The following is an 11,591-nucleotide window of genomic DNA, read 5'->3' on the forward strand; positions in this document are numbered from 1 at the left end:
ATCACCATTTCCATCAGTATTTTCAATAATAAATGCAATAATAGCCTAACTGTAATCTGATGTCAGTGTCACAAATTATGGGTTGCTTCTCTGATAACTGAGATGACATAGCTATTGGCTCAGACAATGCCATAGTAAATACAGTGGGGCAAAAAAGTATTTAGTCAGCCACCGATTGTGCAAGTTCCCCCACCTAAAATGATGACAGAGGTCAGTAATTTGCACCAGAGGTACACTTCAACTGTGAGAGACAGAATGTGAAAAATAAATCCATGAATCCACATGGTAGGATTTGTAAAGAATTTATTCGTAAATTAGGGTGGAAAATAAGTATTTGGTCAATAACAAAAATACAACTCAATACTTTGTAACATAACCTTTGTTGGCAATAACAGAGGTCAAACGTTTACTATAGGTCTTTACCACACTGTAAACCCGAACAAGTTGACTGAACTTAAAACTTTTGTGGAAACTGATTACCTCAAAAGATTTAAGTACAAAAACTCATATCTTCTAAGTATGGGGTACTCAAAATTTGTATTTATTGTTAACCTAAAAATTTTTAATTATATTTTATATTTTATTAATTGAGCTTTACTCAAAGACTGTATACTTTAATTTCAATATTTTTGTGTTTCTTGTAGTTTATTATTTTGATGCAACACAATGCAATTATATTACAACCTAAACTCAAATTATCTGATTATTAATTAAAAGATATTTATGTTGTGAGTGTAGACTACTAAAAAAAAAAAAAAAAAAAGTACGGAAATTCAGTTACTTTACATTTTGTTTATTTAACATTTTTTCATGAAAATTTAAAAACATCACAAATGTTTTTATAAAACAACTAACATGGACATCGGCACCATAAAGTGAGCATTATAAATTCTGTGTAGAACATTTATCTTTTTATAAACTCACAAAGGACGACATCAGTCCTAATTGCATCTTTCTCAAAATACACAAAAATGCAAAACAAAAAGTCAAATACTAATCACTTTTTTTTAAATAGAAATGAAAAACAATTTTTTAAAATGGGTACAAAGACGATCAGCTTCCAAATAACCAGATAAGGCAGTCAAGTATAGGAAAATTAGGTAAACTGATGGAGTTAAATCCACCCAAAGCCTGTAGTAAACTTAAAGTGCTTAAAGTGCTTCAAACAAAGTGCTCAGTAACAGAGTGCGTGTCCTAACAAACATTGCCTTATATTCCTTAAGAGCATGTAGGCAGGGGTTTCAGGGGTTTGCCGTCATCAAGCCCCATGAAGATATTTTGGACTAAGGCAAATGTGTGAACCAGCTTCCTGGGGTAGTCTAAATGCAGAGCATAGATCAAGCCAAACAATAAAGCAAATGCATTTGCAAATCTGGGAATATCACGCATCACCTAGTCGCCTTTCACCAAAACAGCCATGCTTGAGGAAGTAAAATGGACTGGACTGGGAAGCGCCGTCGGTAACCACTGTGAGAAGGGCAACTGGAGTGTCAATGAGGGTCGACTCATCCAATGCGTCCGCCTGGAATAGACACAGTATCAATGGTAAATGGCCTGTATTTGTATAGCGCTTTACACATTCAGTCATCCAGACATTCACACCCATTCACACACTGGTGATGGCAGCTACATTGTAGCCACAGCCACCCTGGGGCGCACTGACAGAGGCGAGGCTGGGCCACCGGGCCCTCTGACCACCACCAGTAGGCAACGGGTGAAGTGTCTTGCCCAAGGACACAACGACCGAGACTGTCGGAGCCAGGGCTCGAACCGGCAACCTTCTGATTACAAGGCGAACTCCCAACTCTTGAGCCACGATCGCCCCAATTAAATAAGTAAGGTTGGTTTGAGAGAATGTGACAAGCATGACCTGTAATCTAGCAAAACATTCAGCAGTGTAGTGGGTTACTTTGTAACGAGTTAGGGTACTCTACTTTTTTTGAAAAATGTACATTAATGTGTTAGCTTCTTGCATTACATAATTTGTATTTTTATTATTTTTCTAAAAAAAAAAGTAATTTTTTATTTCATGACTTTATCTCAAAAAGAAACTAAATCTTGACTTCAGCCTGGTTTTTGGGCCACCTGCAGCATAGCCATAGTGCTGTGATACGCCTGTGCCCTGCTCCTGACCTGTGTGTGTGTGGGTTTTCTACAGAGAGGGTATTTTGTTTGTACAATTTGGTAGTTGCTAGGGTATTAAATTGTATTTAAAAAAAATCCATAGCATTTTATCTTACTGGCAGAATTTAAGTAATGCAAAAATACACTTACATTACATGTCTAAAAGAATTCTGGGTCCTCCTCCCGCAGGTATACAGGAAGGGCACGAAGTACTGCAGTGCGTTTCACGTTGATATCAGGCGCCTCCTAAAAAGGGAAAAGAAAAGTTCATTTAACGCAAAGTTTTCAGGTGTCATTCTTTGGGGAGAATACATGTTTATGAAACTGCATGACATCAGACTCTACTAAATTTTGGAGACTTCTTTTAAGATACAACCTTTCTGTCTCTTGTGACAGAGAGTATGTTTCTTAATCATTTGACAAAAACCCTACACAGTATTTTAAAATAGTGTTCTCCAGATCAGAGCTGTGATTTATATAGAACATGGGGTTCAAAGCAAGGAAAAATTGTGTGTTTATCAGTGAAACTTTTAATTTGTGTTAATTTTTATCATTATCAATATATGAAATCTTCACCTTAAGGGACTTAATGAATGGTTTCTTCAATAGATCTTTCAACTCACCTGTGTTTACTGTCTCCACCTGAAATTAATTGCAGTCTGAATTTTTTTTTCTTCTGTCTTTTTGTCTTTGGCCTTCAGCCTTGGAAGAAAAAATAAAAATATTGAAAACCTTATCAGCACACTAAATATACAACACCTTGCTATATTTCAATTGTTTTAGATAGAAGTTGCCACTGCTAGCTAAGTCACTTTTGAATGATGCTAATGAGAAGAAAAAAAAAACAAAACCTGCAGAACAATGAGGCTGCTGTTGTAAAAACGCCAACTTTCTTGCGTTGGCAAGGGGTCGTTAAAATATCACTAAGACCCTTTCTTTATGTGTGATTCTTCGTAAAACTGTGTTTTAATCGGTTAAAACTGTAAAACTGACGACATAATCTATGTTTGAAAAAGAGCACGAACAACCGCGAACAACTATTCACCACCTGGGTCTGTGCTTTTTAACACAACAGCGCATTCGAAAACAAGTTATTGGCTGCAACATATTAATATACTTGCTTTTTTACGGAAAAAATAAACATAACGAAGGTTCCGTTTTACTTACAAGTTTCTCCAAATATGTTCTCCAGTCGCTCGAGAAGGGCAGCCATATTGAACAGAATTTTCTGTCAACGTCGTTCAGGTTAGAGAGAAGACGTCATGACGTCATGACGTCCACATGCGGAGCTCGGAAAAAAACATTTACTCAAAAATCATAATTAAGAAAGCAGTATTTACTCTTAACTTGTAAGCCATGTACAATTATAACTGTTTGAATCGTTAACCGAACAGAAAAGTTTTAAGTTGTTTCAACTTTGTGAGGAATTTTAATTGTTATATCCACAAACTTTATAAGTCAGGTAGACTGTTGGGGTTTACAGTGCAGGTTTGCACACACAGTAGCTGGTATTTTGGCCCATTCCTTCATGCAGATCTTCTCGAGAGCAGTGATGTTTTGGGGCTGTCGCCGAGCAACACGGACTTTCAACTCCCGCCACAGATTTTCTATGGGGTTGAGGTCTGGAGACTGGCTAGGCCACTCCAGGACTTTCAAATGCTTCTTACGGAGCCACTCCTTTGTTGCCTGGGTGGTGTGTTTTGGATCATTGTCATGTTGGAAGACCCAGCCTCGTTTCATCTTCAAAGTTCTCACTGATGGAAGGAGGTTTTGGCTCAAAATCTCACGATACATGGCCCCATTCATTCAGCAGCGGAACACGTCTGGCACTGCGGGATTTGATCCCCTGCCGTTGTAGTGTGTTACTGATGGTGACCTTTGTTACTTTGGTCCCAGCTCTCTGCAGGTCATTCACCAGGTCCCCCCGTGTGGTTCTGGGATCTTTGCTCACCGTTCTCATGATCATTTTGACCCCACGGGATGAGATCTTGCGTGGAGCCCCAGATCGAGGGAGATTATCAGTGGTCTTGTATGTCTTCCATTTTCTGATGATTGCTCCCACAGTTGATTTTTTTCACACCAAGCTGCTTGCCTATTGTAGATTCACTCTTCCCAGTCTGGTGCAGGTCTACAATACTTTTCCTGGTGTCCTTCGAAAGCTCTTTGGTCTTGGCCATGGCGGAGTTTGGAGTCTGACTGTTTGAGGCTGTGGACAGGTGTCTTTTATACAGATGATGAGTTCAAACAGGTGCCATTCATACAGGTAACGAGTGGGGGACAGAAAAGCTTCTTACAGAAGACGTTACAGGTCTGTGAGAGCCAGAGATTTTCCTTGTTTGAGGTGACCAAATACTTATTTTCCACCCTAATTTACGAATAAATTCTTTACAAATCCTACCATGTGAATTCATGGATTTTTTTTTTCACATTCTGTCTCTCACAGTTGAAGTGTACCTCTGGTGCAAATTACTGACCTCTGTCATCATTTTAAGTGGGGGAACTTGCACAATCGGTGGCTGACTAAATACTTTTTTGCCCCACTGTACTTTGTGACATACTGATGAAGAAAGAGTACAGTACAGTACAATTAGTATGGTAAGTTTGATCTCTACAGTAGATTGTATCTGACCCTGGTTATGAGATCACACACATCTGGAATCCCTCCTGATTTTGTCTCTTTTCTTCTATTATATCTCCCCCCCCCCCCCCCCCCCCCTTTTATTTCGCCTTAGTTTACCATAAATTAGATTTATTTACTGTTATGTAAAAATGAAAACAAAAATACAAACAAAGAAAAATGCAAGAAGATGAAGGGCACATTACAGTGGTATGTAATTCCATGAAATAAAAGGTCACCTCACCTCCCATTCATGTGAAAGCAGTGTCCTCCTGGTCACAAAAAAGAAAAAGAGGGAGAAAAACGGGATTAGATTAAAAAAAAAATTAAACGCAATCAGGTAACCTTGTATTGTTTCTTCTCAAAATTTGATAACAACAAATAAGATCAACTTTATTCTGTTGGCCTTCACAACCTATTTGGGCATCTTCTAGTTTCTAAGCACCTTGTTTACTCACAGGCTTGTTATGTGACTTTGTTCCTGACAAAAGGGAGTGTGAAGCATAACTTTTGATTAGGTTTGTTGCCAAATGCCATGGGCAACACTGGCATTGGTATCTGGCAACAAATGTGTCGTTCATGAAACTGTGTGTTTTATGAACTACACATTGGAAAAGACAATCACACTGTGATTAAAAATCCATTCATATACAGCTGCACAAAATTAACCTTATGCTGGGCAGACACTGTGCGATTTTTTTCAGTCGCGCGATTCAGCTCCTGCTCAAACTGTACGATTGACTCGCAGGGGTTAGAATTTCATAGGTCACGATGCAGGGTCTCACACTATACGGCCCGATGCTCTGATGCGACCTGAGTGCTCACACTGTGCCTCCATAAAATGAAGGTTATAACAGAAATTCTGTCGCTCTCTCTCTCTGTCTTTCACTCACACAGACACACCACCACCATCAACTTTGCTAAATTGCTAATGAAAAACATTGATCAGGCAGCTGTGATTGAGCAGCAGTGTAGATCCAACTATTTTCACGGTTGTTGTGTCGTGATAATTTTGTGAGGCCACATCGAAAAGGCTCGGATGAGCTTTCCAAAGTTCTACAAGTTGTGCCTCCATCGCTTGTGTCCAGATCACACGCTGCACTGCCGTGCTGCGCCATCTTTTTCGCTGACATTTGTGTTTGCGCGTGCGCAGTGTGACAAACTGCGGTGACACCCTCACAAATCCTCGCGACCAAGCAATTGATGATCGGGAGCTGGTCGTGAGGTGTTAATCGCGTCTCGTTACCCCACGTATACTACACGATGCACGATGCACGATGAAGGCCAAAATCGGGCCGATCGCCAAAACGGTCGCACGCCTCAAAAATCGGCTCAAAATGGGCCAAAAATCGCACAGTGTAAGCCCAGCATTACACTATCACGCAACCTCAGTGAGAACCAGACCATAAAATATATTCCTGATAGGTGGACATGAATTTAAAACAAGGAAAATACTAAAAGAAATCTAAATTTTAGTTGTGTTAGAAAGACTTAACCTCGTGAAACTTCAACTCGTGTTTGGAATATAATTTTAAGTTCTTTTGTTATTTTTGAGTAGCTGGACATGTATAAGTACAAAAAGTTAAACATTATCTTTAAACAGAAAGTGTTTATTTTGTTTGCTTGTTTTTTTTATTCTAGTACACTAGAGTCGTGTAATTGTCATCCACATGAAAGTGACAGTAACAGAATTAGGATATGTGGGTCAAAAGTAGTGGTTTTATAAGTATTGCCAAAAGTATTCACTTGTCTGCCTTCAACTCTTCTGAGTGTGTTTATGGGAACTTTTGACCATTCTTCCAAAAGTGCATTAGTAAGGTCAGATACTGATGTTGACTGAGAAGGCTGGCTCACAGTCTTTGCTCTGGTGGGTTGAAGTCAGGACTCTGTGCAGTCGAGTCAAGTTCTACAAAAAACTGTTTCATCCATGTCTTTATTGACCTTGCTTTGTGGAGTGGTGCGAGTCATGATGAAATGATTAGAAACCCATACTTGTCCATCGCAATGCCACACGAACATGTGTGATTTGTCACTCCAGAGAACACGTCCCTACTGCTCTAGAGTCCAGTAGCGGGGTGCACACCAGTGCATCCGGTGCTTTGCATTGTGCTTGGTGATGCAGCCATGGAAGTGATTAAAATTCAATGATTTGGATGTGTTAGGGAATACTTTTTGGAAATATAGTGTAGGTGTATTGGCATCTGAGTATACTGGTGCTCTTGCTCTTTGCGGTGTGTTTTTGGGGTGACTGATATTATTTGCTTCTCTTAATGCTCGTATTCTTAATAGTCCAAAAAGAAGTAGGTGGTATTTGTCCTCTGAACGTTTTCTAGCGTCTGTTTGCACAACTTTTTCTACTTAATGCTTTATTCACTTTTCTTCTGGAAACAGCTTTTAACCTATTTTCCATTTTACTGTGCAAATCCTTCTATCAATCTATCAGCCTTACTAACCTAACAAACCATTTATTCATCCATAGTGTATGCTCTAATACATTATATCTTACTTCTGGGAAAAAAACTAATCTGATGGAAAGACTAAGCTATGATTTCTGTGTCTCACATGAGCAGTGATGCGGTTTTATAGTTCCCCTGGCACTGAGCGGAACATTTAAAAGGCATGGCTCAAATGTGCTTAGCACACTTTATTACCCATCTGCAAACAGCTTAAGTGTCAAGCAGCACATCCTTGAGTTAGTAATGTTCACAGGCATACTGAAAGATGAGGGCAATTAGCCCTGAGGAGCATACATCGGTAGCACAGAAGCAAACAATGCAAAGCTTTTATTTAAACTAAGGGCTGGAACAAAACTTTGCAGTCCTACATTAAGAGCTGCACATAACACTGAGGCTTAATAGCGAGAGCACCTGAACTGTGATAATGGAGCTGTAATTATAACTGCACAGTGGATGGAATTTTTATACTAGTGCAAATGGTTTCTAATTACCTACTGCCACATGGTAATTGCAGCATGATTACTGGCCTAATATTTTATCCCCAATACATGTAATTAAAGTGTTATTTGATTATAATAGTTGCAATGAAAAATAACATGATTTTAATGTATATGGCTTTGCTGAAGCAAAAGGGGAATAATTCTAATGGTATATTTTACTATCACTGTATGACTTAGAGCAGGGGTGCTCAATACGTCGATCGCGATCGACCAGTCGATCGCAAAGGTAGTATTGGTAGATCGCATGGCATTAAAAAAATAGATGCCAGCCTATCATCCATCCCGTCACTTGATTGATACAGGGAAGCCAGTCAGATGACATCAGATTTTTTCTGACGCTTAGGTCGCTGCGCATGCGCAAACAGCGGCGCGAAGTGTAGTAAAACTGACAAGCTAGTCAGCGAGTTAACTCCAATTTTTAGCTCTCGGTTTTTTCTCTTAAACCTGGCCGTCAGCAGCTACTGTCCGGACTATGCATCCCTGGCTGATTCAATTCAGTGCAAGTCATCAGAGTAAACTCAGGTAATGACAAAAAATTTACATAGTTAATTGTGTTGTGAAATATTGGATATTGCGGTTATGCATGTATATACATTGTAGATATAAAGAATCCTCAATATATTTATAAATAAGTATATGTTTTGGATTTTTGTAGTGGGTAGATCATTTTGACTTGGTCATTTTATAAGTAGCTCACATGCGGAAAAAGTGTGAGCACCCCTGACTTAGAGCCACAATGACTCACTGTCATAATCATTACAGCATGGCTATCACTTGGAAGAGAACTCTATCACTGCAAAATAAATTCTTGTCAGACTGTTCAGGTCAACATAGTGTAAGGTCAGTTCAAACGGATTTTGTTGAGGACAGGTAAGTGGTACAGATATGAAAGCAAGTTTGACGGATGCTGTGGGAAATAAACACAGACAGTTATGACAGGTTGGTTACAGTACATGTGCCATAGGTGTCCTGCTGTCAATCAGCCACTCCAGTGCTGTTGCTAAGTGATTAGGGGATGTACAACCTGCCTGCAGGCAATAAAAATACCAAAGCAGTTGCAGCTGTGGGAGTGTTTGTGCAGTTAGTTATTGTTTCTAACAAGCAGCAGATGTCTGTTTTTCCTTTGCTTAATCTGAGTTTTCAGTCCAGTTTTCTCAGAATAGCTACTTTAAAGTGTCATCGTGCAGAAGATGAGTAATGCTTTACACAATCTGACTTCAGTTCAAAGTTTGAAGGTCATAAAAATGTTGTTGAGTTTCAAGTAATAATTTGCAGGATTTATGATGGTGAACTTTTAGGAAAGTTTTCCTGCATCCAAAAGGACAGTGCATCTCTCACTCCAAAGTTAAAGCAACCTGCTTTTAACATGAGTCTATCAGTATAATTTCATGTTCTCAGCACATACTTTGATGCAGTAATTTCAGTGTTTTTCAGCTGGTATTTTTAGACCTATAGTTAGATAAACTGTCTGAACTCACAAGGTTCAGTCCCAATGTCCTTCCTAATCCCCAACTACTGAACCCTCACACACTTTAATTAACATCACATGCTTGTTCAACAAAAGTACAGGGGGTGCAATGAGGGTGTGAGGGCTAGAAATGCTTTATAAGAATTGATACAATTCTTTGTAACATCACATTACCTGGGCAGAGGGGACTTTATGTGGAAAGTAAACATAAGCTTATATTTGCATCAATGTATTACATTCAGAAATATGGACAGCTTATATAGTTTGTGAGAAGGCCCTCAAGCTTTTACTGATTTCACAGTGAAACATACTACTTCAGACAGAAAGTGTATAAGTACCAAAGCATCTGGGCATCTGAGGTTCAACGTAATATTTTAGAATATATTTTATTATAAATGCGATAGATGTAGTATAATCTCAACCACTTTCTAAATCATTTCTTGACCAACTGTGTAATTTGTAGTCCATTTTTACGTAGAATATTAATTATATGACAAACTATGAACACTTAGGACATTGAGGTGGAACAATAGGCCACCAAGACCTTAATTTGTGTTATAAATATTTTTTGGTTATCATTGTTACCACATTAGTTGGTCTATGGACTTTAATTAAGTATATCAGGAGGGTTTTTTTTTCCTTCCCGCTGTTTTATCATAGGAGGTCATCTGATTGTTGGGAATTTCTCTCTATTTGATGCTATAAATAACATTGAAGTCTATTGAATTCAACTGAATAGAACTAAATTGAACTGAATTGAATTGAATATTTCACATATTTATATAGTCAGCATGATTCACTTTTGCACAATCTCAGTCTTGCCGTGGATTGGAAGACAAAACTCAATAAACCTACTCACATGTTGCAAAACGTGCATCTCTACAACCTTTTTTCTTAAGTTTTCTTGTGCATTCATATAACACAATGATATTTTCTGTACATCCAAGGGCATATCATTGCAGGAAAATGCTGATAGCTAATTTGTCATGTTCTTAGTGATGAAAACACAAGTATAGGCTGCTTTACCTCAGGCTGAAAGCCACACCTAATTAACAGACTCCAGGGAAATGGGAAATATACCTTGATACATACATATTCCAGAGCTATCAAATACGTGACTGTAATGCGAGTGAAAACCACCCGTTTGAAAAAAAAGGACTTGCAATTACAATTCTTTAAAGAGAAATTTTAAAAAATAAACCCTTTTAAAGCTGTTTTGCAGCTTGATTTAAATTCTTAGGTGTCAAAACCACACCAACAAACCCCAAAATCTGTCTGTACTTTCTTTAGTTTGAGTTATCATGCAACAACAATAATGTAATTGTTTCATTTTATTTTAAGAAACAAACTAAAGGCAGTAGATTCAAAGAAAGTTGGAAAAAAAACTAACAACACACACATTTAATAAACTAATGCATCAAATGATTTGTATTTCTTGTATGACAGCATGGAGTTTACCCTAATGTTGGAGGTATTGTACTAGACTCCACATTTATCAACATACTTAAAACGCACCAGGGGGCTAAGTACATGAGAAAATCCCCACAATTAAGCTGATGTAGAAGGGCAGTGATGGTCATTTAATTCTGCTTAAATGACCCAGAGGAATCCAAGTGCAGGCCATCATCTTGTTATGACTGCTCTCATCCTCAGTCTAAACCTGTGCCACTATATGTGTGACTGACATCTCTCTTGTATTTGCCAGTTTACACAAGGGAATTTGTTTGCATGACAGATTTGTTTTGATTTAGTAAGCTGCATCATGTGGTTAAAACAGTTCATACCATTTTTATTTATTTCTACAACTTCAGACCCGGTGAATGCTTTTTAAACGCAACACTTCCTCATACTCTCTTTTATTTACTACAAATACTGTATGAAAATCTGGTGAGACCTAAAATCTGCTGTTTTTAACGCATGAAAAATATCTGAAAAGCTGATTACCAGTTAAGTGGAAAATGATGATCATTACAAGCAATCAAGATGGGCTTGTTTGCAATTGCAGATAAGTTAAGAAGCTGTAATTACAGCACTGGGCACAGGGGCTTTTCTGAAGAGATTACATGCAATAGAAGAGGACGATTCAAATAAGGTTTAACGCTGGAACTGTCAAGAGCCAAGTTTTCTTTTTAATTTTCTCTTATGTAATACACAGAAATCTAAAAACACCAGTCCAGTTCATAATTTGAATGTCACTAAGGCAACACATTGCTGTTGCATTTCATATTGCATATGGGCTTAGTTAAAAGGACTCATACTGGCAAAATCATATGCTTTGAACAGACACCCCCCAACCTCAATACAGTATATGGGGGGGAGGGGGGGGGGGGGGGGTGTCCAACTGACAGAGGTTTTGAAGGTTCTAAAACAATATATATGGCCGGTTGCTCAGGAAATAATCTTTTTTTTTTTTTTTTGCGACAATC

The 11,591-nt window shown here is 38.3% G+C and overlaps 1 long non-coding RNA gene across 1 annotated transcript; it reads right to left on the bottom strand.

Annotated features, from left to right (window-relative positions):
* Positions 1 to 777: 777 nt before the first annotated feature.
* LOC112435465 (uncharacterized) lies at positions 778 to 3,305 on the bottom strand. The gene is made up of 4 exons (XR_003024633.2): positions 3,292 to 3,305; positions 2,748 to 2,826; positions 2,275 to 2,370; positions 778 to 1,522 (listed from the first exon to the last, which is right to left on the bottom strand). It is a non-coding gene; the product is annotated as an uncharacterized LOC112435465 (long non-coding RNA).
* Positions 3,306 to 11,591: the final 8,286 nt, after the last annotated feature.

The sequence above is a fragment of the Maylandia zebra genome, linkage group LG1, assembly GCF_041146795.1.
Source record: "Maylandia zebra isolate NMK-2024a linkage group LG1, Mzebra_GT3a, whole genome shotgun sequence".
Lineage (NCBI taxonomy): Eukaryota > Metazoa > Chordata > Actinopteri > Cichliformes > Cichlidae > Maylandia > Maylandia zebra.